This window comes from Mesocricetus auratus, unplaced genomic scaffold (assembly GCF_017639785.1).
Source record: "Mesocricetus auratus isolate SY011 unplaced genomic scaffold, BCM_Maur_2.0 Super-Scaffold_6730, whole genome shotgun sequence".
Taxonomy (NCBI): Eukaryota; Metazoa; Chordata; class Mammalia; order Rodentia; family Cricetidae; genus Mesocricetus; species Mesocricetus auratus.
In genome coordinates, this window is record NW_024429184.1 from 25,974,201 (window position 1) to 25,985,455 (window position 11,255).

General features: G+C 50.3%; 1 protein-coding gene across 3 annotated transcripts in view; it reads right to left on the reverse strand.

The window, feature by feature from the left end:
* The window catches only part of Bach2 (BTB domain and CNC homolog 2), a 341,086-nt gene extending 331,226 nt beyond the window's left edge, over nt 1-9,860 (reverse strand). For all 3 annotated transcript variants that reach the window (XM_040740555.1, XM_040740562.1, XM_040740559.1), the window contains exon 1: nt 9,655-9,860. The gene's annotated coding sequence lies outside the window, so the exon portion shown is untranslated. The remainder of the gene's footprint in view (nt 1-9,654) is intronic.
* Between the last annotated feature and the right edge of the window lie 1,395 nt (nt 9,861-11,255).

Sequence of the window (11,255 nt, forward strand, 5' to 3'; positions counted from 1 at the left end):
AATCAGTAGGGGTAATAAACAAACAACTCACTCTCGGTTTTTTCCAAGTGTGGAACAGCTGCATTCAAATCTCATGAGCCGGTTAATTTTAACTGGCTTTAATTTTAACTAGATTTAACTGCTTTTCCTCCCCTCTGACAAATCAAAATAGCTGCCATATCGACCACAAGAACTGGTAACCAAAGCATAGTTCCTGTTTTTCGGAAGAGACTTGCAATCAAACCCACACTAGGAGGTGTTTAACATACGTGGGAATTTAAGCGTTGAATGAGAGAGACTGAAACTTACACACTAATCCAGGCCCCGTGGCCATCCTTACATGGCAATCTCATGCCAGACTTTGATCTACATGCCTTCGGCTCTGCTCTTCCATTTAACATGGGAGTCCAAGAGCCAAGGAGAAGAACGGGCTGCCCGGGAATCCAGAACACCTTCCATAAAGCCCAGCACCACCTGCCCATGAGGGAGCATCAAAGGACAGTCCGTGAGAATGCTTCCAGTTTAAAGTGTGTGTGAGAGGTTATCCTTGTAACTTAGAAGCAGGAAATAATTCTGTAGTAACAGTTCCAAAATAATGAATGAAATCCCCACCCCACGGATGACAGGGTCTGGGAAAATGTCTAATTGGCAACAAATGAAGGGCAAGATCTTCCAAGAGACTTCTGCAAAAAAAAAATAAATATGAAAACTTTCAAAAAGGAAAGAAAATTATTGATGCTTATCATCTGCTAGAACTGACGGGGAGCTTCTCAAACAATTTTAGTTCCAGGAGGAAGAGGATGAGGGAAGAAGGAGAACAAAGAAGAGAAAAGCCTATGAGGAGGAGGAGCAGGAGGAAGAGGAGGGGGAGGAGGAGGGGGGAGGAGGGGGGATGAGGGGGAGAAGGAGAGGAAGACTCATCAAGAGTTGAAAAAAGAAGAGAAAGGGTGCAGAGAGCTGTAGAGTCTGAGGAAAGAACGGCATGGAGACGTATTTATAGGCAGGAGCAGAAAAAGGGTAGGAACTAGAAAGCAGTCCCCACTGGACAGGGTCCTTCTGCAGAAAAACCACTCCACGCCTACCTCCTGGAGTCCTACAACAAGGATGAGGTAGACAGGAGTCCAGCACAGTTCCAGAGGCTGGCACTAGATGGCGCCACCAACCCAACATAGCATGGTTGCTGGAGGGGTGGAAAGCAGTTCAGACTTAGTCCCCCAAGAGCTGTTCTCTTAACCAATCAGCCTCCCTTAATGTCCAGATATCACCACTGTGCTGGAAGTATAGGACAGACTAATTTCAAAAGAAACATTCCTCGGCCCATTTTTATCAATGAAACCGGGGGTGGGGAGGGGACAGGAAGGTAGAAGACACTGAATGCATTGCCTCCCATTGCAATCAAGAATTCAAGGACAACTTCACTGGATCTTTGCCGCTAACTGACAAAAATCCAAAATTCTTGACAGTGTTGTTTCCCCCTGAAGATCAGTTTAAATGTCACATGACACACCTGTGACAGGTTGAAGTATTCGAATGAATCTAGAGTCTTGAAGGTGAAGCTCATAGACACATGTATCATGAAAACCCATCTGTATTTTTTTTTCTTCTTTTTACTGAGGCTTGTGTCTTCTAATCTGCTTGTCTCTCCTGCTCACCAAGGCACTTCCAACACCAGGTCACCACTGCAGAACACCGCGGGGTTCCTACCCCAGTCAGTCACCACTGCGGAATGATTCAGTGTCCTACCCAGGTGTTGGCTTCTTTGTCTGTCTCCAGCTCAGATGCTGACATACCAGGAGGGTAATGCACTAGGCATGCTCCGTTACAGATTTCCTCATAAAATTCTGTTTATACAATCCTTTCCTGATATTGGCTTGAGGTCAGCAGGGCAGGAGCTGCCTAGCACACCAGGTGGTCACAAGGCCAGGGTGACACGGAACCAGCAGGAGGATGGCAAGCCTGCCTAGCTCCCTTACAATTCCTACAAGGACTGTTGTCCCTGATGCTAGTCATCCCAGGGGATATATGGGAAGTAAGGGTTAATCTGAAATGTGTCTACATTTCCCTCTCACTGAATGGTAATAATATCTTTCACAGATAATATTTTTTCATTTTGACTCTTTGGGGCTTATCCATTTGCATAATATGGAATCTTGAACCCATATAGATATTCCACAAATCAATGCAAGTAATTCTCACACTAAATCAGCCGCTTTAATTTAAGCTCATCATTGTTTGCATAGAAATCTTTAGGCACTCATCTGCTTGATTTTTTTAATCACTTAAAACCTTCAACACTGACACACTAAGCATCTCTGCATTCAGCAGGGTGAACTGAATGCTAACAGAGTGCTAGTACATTCATACACTTCACCATTTCCCAAACTGAGCCTGATGCGCGCACTTCATGTTCAAGCAGCCCCAAGAACGCCTCTTGACACACATGTGGATCTGGTGTCCAGCCCAGGCAGACTGGAGCTGAGTAAGCATTCTGAACGATGACCCTCACGAACCCCAGGTAACTGGGACACTTGCCAAGGAGAGTCCTTCAAACCCATTCAGATCTCCAGTTGAAAGTTGCAACATGCTAATCTGGCAAGATAATCTCTTCCTGAAACTGCCTAGAATGGGGACAAAGGTTACTACTTTCTCTGTCACTGCTAGCTAACATTCCCAATTAGGAACCTAATGGAATTGGTTGTGAGTGCAATTCTTCCTCCAGAATAGAGTGTTCCCAGGATTCATTTTTCTTTTCCTTCCCCCACCAAAACCCTCAAATGATAAATTCTTCACCCATCAAGAGGATGGGAGTGTGAGGAACAGATGGACCCGGGGATGGGGAAACAGGATTTGTGCTCCACATCTTTATCTGTTGTCACTTTTATTTTCTCGTCACTGTTTACTAAGACCCGAGGAGGAACACAGTCGTTAGAAAGTGAATCACAAGAGTCACTGGGGACACTCATTCAACTCAGATTCCATGAGAAACTGTTTTCCACCAAGTTTATCTCTCGGATAGATGAACAGCCGATATTCCAGAGCAAGTTGCCGAAATGCCCGCCCCTGAGATCAGCTCTGCAGGTCTCACTGCAGATAAACAAGTAGAAAGACGGACACACAGCACGGTGCCCCCGTATCAGGTATCTGGTGCCCGATCCCTGCTCTCCCACTCAGGAACCTGGTGCCATCATCTATGACTGTGTTCTGGGTCGTTCAGACAACTGAGTTAATGCAAGCAGCATGTACAAGGGAAACACAGAGCAGTTTTGGCATGCATTCATTCTAGACGACTTGTTTTAAATAGGTACTTAACACTCCTATTAAGTTGAGCTTCCAAGAAAGTTCTAAATACATTCTTGGTTGCAAATCCACCGCCCCCAACTCCCGCCCCTCTCTCCACTGCCCTGAAGAGGTCAGGGCTTCTTATGAGAAACTAGACTCGTATTTTCACTGACCATTTTTGTACAGGTCCGGCACACGACATCTGCCTGGAGGACCTGTCCATGCAGCTGCTGATCATTCAAATATTGTCAAGCAATGTTAAATGCTCAGACAACGGCAACTTGTATCCTTCTCCAAGTATGAACATGAGTGTACTTTGGGCAATTAGTAATTCTGTTTTTATCCAGTTCTAAAGACTCAGGTAAATAAATCAATTCTGGACTCTGTAGACAAGAACTATCATTTGCCAAAATGGCCCCAGGGGTTATATCATGGGTTATGCAATACTCCAAAGGGCCAAAGACAGTTGTGAATTATTAGGATTAGGAGGCTGGAGGAAAACAAGCCCCAAGTTTTAAAATGACCTTGCCTAAAACTCATACCTGGGGGTGGGGAGCACCCCTAATCTTCTGGCCAGGTCAAATCCCCACTCTGTATCCTAGAGGATGGCTTACCTCCCTTGTATACAAGTTAAACTGAGCCACCTGTATCACCTGGTAAAAAACGTTCCTTCAATTACACTGTGTGTTTTCCTGGGGGCCAGGGCTGGGTTGGCAGTCACATTCAGAGACACTTACTATATGTCTGTGATGAATGCATTTGCTGCTAAAGAATGTAGTTTCTGTTCATCCTACTTGATAGCATCCATAAGTAGTGCAGTTTGGGGAGGAAATTAAGACTACCAACAATCTATGGCTTCTGGGACCCTTGCAAAGTTGCCAAGCATACACGTTCACTTGTTTATTTGACTTTCACATTGATGGAATGGGAATTACTGTGGGAGTCAGAGACGGTCCAGCCTTCCACAGGCTGGACTCTGCAGAGTCCCCAGCAAAACCCAGAAATGTCTGCCCAAAGTGATAGGAGAGAGAAGAGAAGGGGGAGTGAGACCACACTGATAGGGACTTGCACACACCAAAGCCTTCTTCTGAAATGAACTCAAGTCTGCCTATATTAGCGCCTGCTCAGGAAGGACTGGACGGAATAATGAGAGTTAGGGGGGGCTGGGCTAATGTGGGCTAATGCTCTTGGAGAAAAGGGATAAAAGCCAGCCGACACAGGACCACAAGGGAGCTGGCCAGGGCAGTGGCTCCCTGTATAGTGGCAATGTGTCCTGAAGCCCTCAGCAAGAAAACAAAACAGGAGGGAGATGACACCTCTTGAAACCACAAGGCAATCCATGATCAGGCAAAGGAACAAAGGAGACACTAACCAGGGGAATATGCTGGAAAAGGCATGATTATGAAGTCACTGGGGAAGACCAAGAGGCATTTTGGCTGTAATTCCAGGGACTAGAATGAACGAGTACGTGAAATGCTTTCTAATTGGGGATACCCATTATTTTGATAGGAAAAAAAAAAAGCTCAAGGAAAAACAAAGACAAAGTTTGCCAAAGTTTTGAAGTGGTAGCGCTAGTGGATCAATTTACATATTCTTCAGAAACAAAGTGGCCCTTGAAAAGGCCTTGGAGCAGAGAACCTGAGGCTGTTTCCCTATTTAAGGGGACAGCATCTTGATCTTAAGGTTAAATTTCACTTTAAGAAGACTGAAATCTGAAATGAACAAAAAAGGACTTCTTTTTAATCAAAGGAAAATCTTGACAAGTAACTTTTCTGTTAAGTATTTCCTAGACCAAACCAAACAGAAAAAAGAGAAACCAGCTAGTAATATTTTGAGCAATGTTACTGAATTTAAAATGTTTAGTTCACATTGTTTCCAATTTGTAAACATTCACGTAGAATTTTAATATGCAGTAAGGACACTGTCAGGTACTGTCACTGAGCAGACAGTTTTCTCTCTGGCTACCATGGCTGGTACTGCCTTCCCTATGCAACCCCAGCTCTACCAAGAGCCCCCTCCCAGACACCCCAGTGTCTGGCACCAGCCCTGACTTCTGAACTTTGAGTGCTTTTGGGAGGGCCTGATGTCTCTGCAGTAACCAGAGGGAAGCAGAGCAGCCGGGAGGCACCGTGAACTGCACGAGTTGACAAGTACTCACATCCTGTAGTGTTCACTCCATCTGAGGCTGAGGCTGCTTTCTCTCTGTCTGCAGCCCCACATCTTACGTCAGCACAATCTGGTCACTGGCCTGGGGCTGGACTCCGTAGTTCACACGGAAAACAACCCACAGGCAAGTCCAACAACCTTTCTGACATCCCCACATGGCACTGCTCACCGTTGAGACTCTCGCAGTGGGGCTCTAAGACATGCTCCTAAGGTTTTCAGTAAGCCTACAGCTCCGCGTTGGGCTGTCTTCACAGCTACACCTAGCACCGTGAAGCCCACGAGCAGAGATGGGCTGGAACTTGCCAATTCTAAAGATCTGGCATGCCGCCTACTTCACTGGTTGTTCTAGTAGTCATTGAGACACGTGCAGGTGAAGCCCTATCTAACAAGACATGAACAATCAGTAAATTAAACCTACTGTTTCAATCATGCTCTCAAGTGCCAAACGTAGATGAAAGTCTTCAGGCATTAAACACAAGTAACTCCACTCTGGTCAGTGAAGGAGGCTGGGCAGTTCACAAACAATGGGTTATCTACCTGCAGGGTAACACTGTGCCCAAAGAGCTAAGTACACAGTCTTCCAGACTGAATCCTCCACTAAACAAGGGAAGGTAGCAATCTCCGAATGAGATCCAGTGTTGAGACCTTCATTTTCCTCAAGCCTGTTTTCTTGGTCATTGTACTACTACTACTAATTTGGTGCACACATGAACAAATTGCCTACCCCATGTCACACTTCAGAGAATAGATAAGTCTGGAAGTCTTCTTAAAGATAAGATGTTTTAGTATACTCTGACCTAGCCCCATTACAGACATCCTCATTAACACTTCAGGACAGAGGAGTCCATGGAACAATCGGGAACAGGCAAGGGCCCTGGCAGCACACAGCCACTCATCCTGCCTGGCAACGGCAGACAAGGGCCAAGAAGGAAGTAGCTGCCCTCAGGCCTGGCCTATGGCCTCTCCTCACCAGGACCAGACAGACCCACAGTCTGAGGTGTTGCCTCTCCTCACCAGGACCAGACAGATCCACAGTCTGAGGGATGCGGTGGGAAACGGAAATGAAGCCCCTTTGTTTGTGATTTAAGATTCTGAGGCGACAAGACATAGATTTAAAGCAGGTGTGAGATCCTTCTGAGGAGAGGAGAGCAGTGTGCAGACACCCTGGTCCTTGTGGCCTCTGAGGCTGCTCCTGCTCTTAGCCCCACCCTCCATCATCCCACCCTTCTACCCCCACACTCCCCAGAGAAACTGCAAGGTGCTAATTCACCTAAGCCTGGCTCATTCATTTAACAGTGAAGCCAGCATCTGAAGCAAACCAGACACTACTCCCCTGAAATCTGAGGTTTAAAAGCCAGAGCAGCGGAGCTCCATAGCTGAGTCTGGGAGGCCAGCGGTCTCTTCCCTCCTTGTTAAGACTGGGCCCACACCAGAAGTGCTAAGCAAGAGCCAACCCAAGAAAAACTAAAGGGCTCCCAACAAAACCGATTGGCCGGGGCCCTTCTGTTGGCATTAGAGGAGCCTCGATTTCAAATTCTCACAATCACTAATGAGTTCCTAAGTCCCTTCGGCTGTGCTGACAGTGGGCACAGACGTGCGGGGCTGGCTTGAGAGAGACTTGAACGTGAACCTGACCATCTGGCTCTCTGGAACTCACTTTGATCACAAAATGAATTGCAACAAATTGAAGAGCACATGGCTGGAGCTAATTGTCTCATCTGTAATCTGAACCTACTTTTAAGCACTTATTATTACCCTCTATCAGGTGGAAACATTTCCTCCCAGCACAGCAAAGTGCATTTTCCTGATGAACTGTAATGGATCATTAAATTCCATATCTGAATAACAATACTTTGCACTTATTCGGTGCCTTTCATCCTGGGATTTCAAGGCAGTTTGCAAATAATTAAGCCCCTCACACAGCAGCCAGAGGTGAGTGACTGGAAGGGAATTGCCTGAAGATTCTGAGTCAAAGGGCATAATTCAATAGAAAGAGAAAGCAGGCCATCCTCCCAGGCACTGGTAGCACTGAAAGTAAATTAGGAGATATTTTATTCCCTCCAACCCTTTCTGCTTCACTCCTGCTCCATGGCAGATTCTGAGATGCGACATACAAAGCACTAGGCATGCCTGAATAACTAACAGGGGTGCTTTTAATCTAGCTAGGACTTAGACATTCGCATGTCTGAGGAAAATAGATCTCTGTGAACTGACATTTCAACCCACTTGCAGAACCAGCAGATATCAGAAGAATTTACTCAAACATTTAGATCACCACGTGGCAAACCTGAGGCCTACTAAAATCCAAAATGTAAATATTAACCAAACTACTTCATTTTGTGATTGCATATCCCGTTTCTGGTGTCTGTCTTCATTTGAGTGACTTCGGGTTTCAGAAATGGCAGGAGAAGCCAAAGAGGGTAATCAATGGTTTTAAAGTCCAGAACACCAGAAGCCATTCAAAGTTTTGTGGCGATTATAAGCGCCTGGAGAACTGAATTACAATAGAGACCCTGACAGATCTTTCATTGGAGCATTTGGGCTGCAACGCTGAGAATTAGCAAGACTAATTCTAACAAGATGTCTTTCTTCCCCCCACTACGTTTATTACCTGCAAGAAATGAAAAGGGCATTCCACTGGTGAGCAGCTGGAGGCCCAGGACAGGATGACCTCACATTTTAAGCAAGTCGCCTGCTGCCTCGCAGAAACAGCCATCTCTACTGGAGGAGCGGCGAACAGCGGTTCAAGCTTAGCTTTTCCAGCCAGCCAGAGCTTTACTGGCGCTACAATTTCCTACATGTTACATTTTAATGATCTGAGAAAACAGTCATCAGAGTTAACATCTCTAATTTTACTCTAAACAGATAAAAGCAAAAAAGACAAAAAAAAAAGAAAAGAAAATCTAATTAGACATCATCTCCACCAAAGTACCCACTAGGCAGGGAAGGATTTTTATCTAAAGTAATTACCCTTTTTAGTTAAATACTCTCAGAGACTATGACACTAGACAGAGAAGGTGAAATCCAGAAACACGTCGCCTGGCCGCCCACGAGCCCGCCGCAAGTCACAGCTGAGTCTCATACGCAGGACGCTCCAGCTGCGCTCTTGTTCCCGGAGACAGTAACAACAGTGGCCGAACCCACTAAGTGCGAGGAACACCTTTTTGGGTCATACACCCTACCACACACAGTCTTACAGGAACTTCGCCCAAGCTGCCAAACTTTCATGTATGCAAGAGCACGCAGGGGAGACTTTATGTGCCCATGACTCCCGGGGCTAGGGGTGTGCGGCCCTTCAGACCACGCAACCCTGACGGTTTTCTCTAAGTTCCTGCAAATCCTCGCCCAGCTCGAGGTCGCTCAGATGCTCGGTCGAGTCCCCCTCTCGCGGGCACCCAGGGTAGTCCATGAGCGCCGCCCGCCGCCCTAGCCCTCTCCGTGTGCGGCTCGCTCTGCCCCCGAACACCCAGTGCTTGAGCGAACTGCAAAACCCTCAGAGGGCCGCGGCGTGGGGCGGTGGGGCAAGCTGTCCCTTCCTTAAACTCGGCTTCTGGGTGGAGCTCGGGGGTTCGGAGACCGGAGCACAGGTGTACATGTGTGTTGTTGGACCTTGGGGAGACGGGGTTTGCAAGGTGTCCCTCTCGGAGGCCATGAGCTCCACTGCGCCCGGCGACCCTGGCTCGCCTGGTTCTAGCGCCCGCGGGGTGGTTCTGTCCGAGCCACCCCGCGGCAGCTGACAGCTGAGCGCAGAGCCGCGGGGACCGAGGAACGGCCGCGCGCGACTGCGGTGGGCAGAGACCAGGCCACCCGGGCTGGCGGGAGCGCGGGCTGGGGACAGAGGCAGGGCCGTGGGTCTGACAGCTGCTACGGCTCGGGCTGCGCTCCTCTCCGCACCCGCCCTCCCGCCCCACGACTGACTTATTACCCTGGGCTCCTCCTCCCCCTGCTGTTCCAAAACACCCGGCGACGCGAGCAAAATACAATGCCGCCTCGCCCGCCGTAAACAGGCAGGCGGGAGAGCGCGCCCCGCCGCCGCGTCCTCCGCTCCCACCCCCCCTTCCCGTTCCTAGAAAATGCCATCAGGCGGCCGTGGGCGGGGAGCGGCCGTCCGCCCTCCGGCCTCGCTGCCCGCCGCCGCGGCCCCACGCCACCCGCTGCCCCGCGCGCCCGCTCCCCGCGCAAACTTGCCCCGCTGCGTGGCCGTGGCCCGCGGCCCGGGTGGGCACTCACCTTCCCGGGAACTTTCGTCCTTCCGCGCCGATCCTGCCCGCGTCTTCCCAGCCCGCAGCCCCCTCCCGGCCGCCGGCGTGGTGGGCGGTCCTGGGGTCACCGAGAGCAGGCGGAGGGGATGCGCATCACATGGCAGCTCGCTCGCAGCCCCCCGAGTCCGGGAAGGGGGAGGGGAGCGAGCAAAGCGCGCGGTGGCGGGGGCGGTGGGGGCGGGCCGCGACGGAGGGGCGGCGGGCGGACGATGCGGGACGCGGGGGGCGACCGCAGCCCGGTGCGCGGCCGCGGGGCTGCTGCTTGAGGCGGCGGCGGCGGGGTTGCTGGCTGCGCCGCGCGGCTCGCGCTCTCCCGGAACGCCCACACTCTCAATCGCTACATTGTTGACATTCGGCGCTGACGTCACCCGCTCCCCATTCACAATAACTTTACGGGAGCGGGGCAGCGCACCTCCCCGGCCGCTGGGGCGCCGTACGCCGGGTGATTGGCGTAAGCCGCTCCGCGAATGGCGCTCCCGGGGCTCGGGCCCGGGCGGGCGGGCGGGCTGGCGGGCGCGCGCTTCGCTGGCTGGCTCGGGGAGGGGGCGCGCCTGTCGCCGCCGCGGACGCAGGTCTTCCCGGCTTTGTGCTGGCCGCGCGGCCCTCAGAACCCTGTCTTCCCCACCCGGAAGACTGCCTTGCTCCGACTAGTCTTGCCCCGGCATTGAGAGTCAGGGGTTATGGAGCTAGTGGGGTTACGACAACGGCGAAGGCCATTGTGGCACGTGGGGAGGTTGCCCTAGCCATAGGCGTTTCATCAAAGGGAGAAACTGACTTGGAACCTGACATTCCGGGTCGACTACACAGTTTCCCTGAAGAACAGGGCAAGACGAACTAAGGACCCCTGGAAAGCTGAGTCTCCAAGTGAGCCTTGATAGAGCGGCTCCCGAACCAAGAGGCCTGCCCCACTAAGGGGGCCTCCAGCCCCCACACACTATCTATCGCCTTGTCTAAATAAGAGCCCCTTTCCGTCCTTAGCCTTAGCTCCCACTGTGTCGCAGCCCCTGTTCCTTGCTTGTCCCTCTGAACGCTGTCCGGCTGCTGCTGCCCATTAAGCCATCCTGGGTTTGATGTCTGGAGGCTTGGTGGTGGTTGAAATTTTAAAGACAGTAATTAGGACAGGCTAAATGTACATTTTCAGAATAATAAAAAAAAAAAAAGCCTGTGTTAGTGTCGCGCTGGTGCCTGCAACTTTACCCCTCGCCAAGGCCAGGAAACCGCCATGTTTCCCTAAGCACCTATAACTTGCCCCCCTGTGTAGGGCAGTGTTTCGTATTATTACACGTGGTGCTGGTTTTTAATGAAGATTATAAAACTTGGGCTGGCTCTACTGAGAGAAGGATCATAAATCCTCCCCCCGTAAAATGGGCCCTGGCATACGCTGAGGAAGGCGGGAAGCTTCGCCTTGGGAGTCTTGTGGTATCATCCGAAGGGTTTGCCCCAGCCACCCTCACTTGAGTGCTCAGTTTTCAAAGACTCCATTCGGGAGGTCTGTGTGAAACTAAGCCAGGGCCCCATGCAGGACCCAGCTGTTTTTCTACCTATGTGCCCTCTTCATGGGAACCCCGG